This window comes from Durio zibethinus, chromosome 19 (assembly GCF_047325235.1).
Source record: "Durio zibethinus cultivar Kanyao isolate XHJ-2024 chromosome 19, ASM4732523v1, whole genome shotgun sequence".
Classification (NCBI taxonomy): Eukaryota; Viridiplantae; Streptophyta; class Magnoliopsida; order Malvales; family Malvaceae; genus Durio; species Durio zibethinus.
Genome location: NC_143180.1, coordinates 12,162,735 through 12,166,323, shown reverse-complemented (window position 1 = coordinate 12,166,323; position 3,589 = coordinate 12,162,735).

The following is a 3,589-nucleotide window of genomic DNA, read 5'->3' as shown; positions in this document are numbered from 1 at the left end:
CATCTTTCATATTTTATATCTTTTTCCTCTATTTGTTATTTTTTTTTCTTTTTCTTTGTACATTCTAAACTAAAGGTTTTATTCATTTTGTCTTTTTATATATTTTTTTGATTCGCTAATTTTTTATTTTTTTACTTTGTTTATTTTTATATTTTCCTTTTTTGGTATTTTATTTAATTTTTTAATAACTTTTTCCCTTCACAATTTTCCTTCTTTTTTTTTTTCATATGCTTTCATTTTTACTTGTTTTAATTTTTTCGTTGTTTTAAAAATTTTTATTTTTCTGTTTTTTATTCCAAATCTTTTGTCTTTTCTTTTTTTATTTCCACGAATTTCCTTTCATTTCTTATTTGCCTTTTTTGAATTCTCATACTTTTTTTTATTTTGCATAAACTTTTCTCTTTTTTAATTTTCTGTCTGACTTTTTATATTGTTAGGCCTTATATGCTTTTCAATTTTTTGTATTTTTTGAACTGTTTTTTTTTTTTTTTTTGAAATTTTTATTCAATTTTTGTCCTTTTTCATTTTCTTACTTTTTTTATTTTTTGTTGTATTTTTTTTTTTTTGTTCTTTTGTGCTTTATTTATCTTTTTTCTTTTGCTTTAATTTTCTTTCTTTATTTATAATTTCATAAATTGTTATAAAGTTTTGGAATTTTTTATTTTTCCATCTTTTTTTCTTTTATCATTCTTGGTTATTTTCTATTGCATTTTTATAATTTTTCGTTAACTTTTTCTCCTTTCAAATTTTTCTTCTTTTATTTACTTTTTTTATGTGCTTTCATTATTTTTTGTTCACTTTTTTCTTTTTGTTTTATTTCATATTTTTGCCTCTTCTTTTTCTCGTTTTTTTCTCAAATTTTATTTTATATATTTTGTATTTTCATTTTTTATTTTTTTCTTCAATCTTTTTGTTCACACCTTTTTCTTATTTCTTTTTTATAATTTTAAAACCTCAAACTTCTTTTTTTGTGCACTTTCTTTTATTTTATTTTTCATCTTTCATCTTTTTGTATTTTTTGTTGTATTTCTGTTTTTTTTCTTTTTTCGTGCTTTATTTATCTTTTCTCTTTTGCTTTAATTTTTTTCTTATTTTATTTTCTTTCTTTATTTATAATTTCATAAAATTTTATAAAGTTTTGGAGTCTTTTTATTTTTCTATCTTTTTTTCTTTTATCATTCTTGGTTATTTTCTACTGCATTTTTATAATTTTTCATTAACTTTTTCTCCTTTTAAATTTTTCTTCTTCTTTTTTATGTGCTTTCATTTTTTTTGTTCACTTTTTTCTTTGTTTTAAAATTTTCTATAAATTTTTTTTCTTGTTGTTTTATTTCATATTTTTTCCCCTTCATTTTTTATTTTTTTCTTCTTGTTCTCATTTTTTTCTCAATTTTTATTTTATATATTTTGTATTTTCTTTTTTTATTTTTTTCTTAAATCTTTTTGTTCACATCTTTTTTAATTTCTTTTTTATAATTTTAAAACCTCAAACTTCTTTTTTTGTGCACTTTCTTTTATTTCATTTTTCATCTTTCATATATTTTATATCTTTTTCCTCTATTTGTTATATTTTTTTTTCTTTTTCTTTGTACATTCTAAACTAAAAGTTTTATTCATTTTGTCTTTTTATATTTTTTTGATTCGCTAATTTTTTATTTTCTTACTTTGTTTATTTTTACATTTTCCTTTTTTGGTATTTTATTTAATTTTTTCTCGTAATTTATTTTTTTACTTTCTTTTTTTTTTCCACTTTGTAATTTTTTTAATAACTTTTTCCCTTCACAATTTTCCTTCTTTTTGCTTTTTTTTCATACGCTTTCATTTTTCGTTGTTTGAAAAATTTTTTATTTTTCTGTTTTTTATTCCAAATCTTTTGTCTTTTCTTTTTTTTTTTCCACAAATTTCCTTTCATTTCTTATTTGCATTTTTAAATTCTCATACTTTTTCTTTTTATTTTGCATTAACTTTTCTCTTTTTTAATTTTTTGTCTGACTTTTTATATTGTTAGGTCTTATATGTTTTTCAATTTTTTGTATTTTTTAAACTTTTTTTTTTTCATTTTGTCATTTCATTTCATTTTTGAAATTTTCATTCAACTTTTGTCCTTTTTATTTTCTTACTTTTTATATTTTTTCTTGTATTTTTGTTTTTTTTTTCTTTTTTCGTGCTTTATTTGTCTTTTTTCTTTTGCTTTAATTTTTTTTCTTATTTTATTTTCTTTCTTTATTTATAATTTCATAAATTTTTATAAAGTTTTGGAATTTTTTATTTTTCTATTGCATTTTTATAATTTTTCTTCTTTTTTTCACTTTTTTTTTATGTGCTTTCGTTTTTTTTTGTTCACTTTTTTCTATAAATTTTTTTCTTTTTGTTTTATTTCATATTTTTGCCTCTTCTTTTTCTTCAATTTTTATTTTATATATTTTGTATTTTCATTTTTATTTTTTTTCTTCACACCTTTTTTTAATTTCTTTTTTATAATTTTAAAACCTCAAACTTCTTTTTTTGTGCACTTTCTTCTGTTTCGTTTTTCATCTTTCATATTTTATATCTTTTTCCTCTATTTGTTATTTTTTTTTCTTTTTCTTTGTACATTCTAAACTAAAGGTTTTATTCATTTTGTCTTTTTATATATTTTTTTGATTCGCTAATTTTTTATTTTTTTACTTTGTTTATTTTTATATTTTCCTTTTTTGGTATTTTATTTAATTTTTTAATAACTTTTTCCCTTCACAATTTTCCTTCTTTTTTTTTTTCATATGCTTTCATTTTTACTTGTTTTAATTTTTTCGTTGTTTTAAAAATTTTTATTTTTCTGTTTTTTATTCCAAATCTTTTGTCTTTTCTTTTTTTATTTCCACGAATTTCCTTTCATTTCTTATTTGCCTTTTTTGAATTCTCATACTTTTTTTTATTTTGCATAAACTTTTCTCTTTTTTAATTTTCTGTCTGACTTTTTATATTGTTAGGCCTTATATGCTTTTCAATTTTTTGTATTTTTTGAACTGTTTTTTTTTTTTTTTTTGAAATTTTTATTCAATTTTTGTCCTTTTTCATTTTCTTACTTTTTTTATTTTTTGTTGTATTTTTTTTTTTTTTGTTCTTTTGTGCTTTATTTATCTTTTTTCTTTTGCTTTAATTTTCTTTCTTTATTTATAATTTCATAAATTGTTATAAAGTTTTGGAATTTTTTATTTTTCCATCTTTTTTTCTTTTATCATTCTTGGTTATTTTCTATTGCATTTTTATAATTTTTCGTTAACTTTTTCTCCTTTCAAATTTTTCTTCTTTTATTTACTTTTTTTATGTGCTTTCATTATTTTTTGTTCACTTTTTTCTTTTTGTTTTATTTCATATTTTTGCCTCTTCTTTTTCTCGTTTTTTTCTCAAATTTTATTTTATATATTTTGTATTTTCATTTTTTATTTTTTTCTTCAATCTTTTTGTTCACACCTTTTTCTTATTTCTTTTTTATAATTTTAAAACCTCAAACTTCTTTTTTTGTGCACTTTCTTTTATTTTATTTTTCATCTTTCATCTTTTTGTATTTTTTGTTGTATTTCTGTTTTTTTTCTTTTTTCGTGCTTTA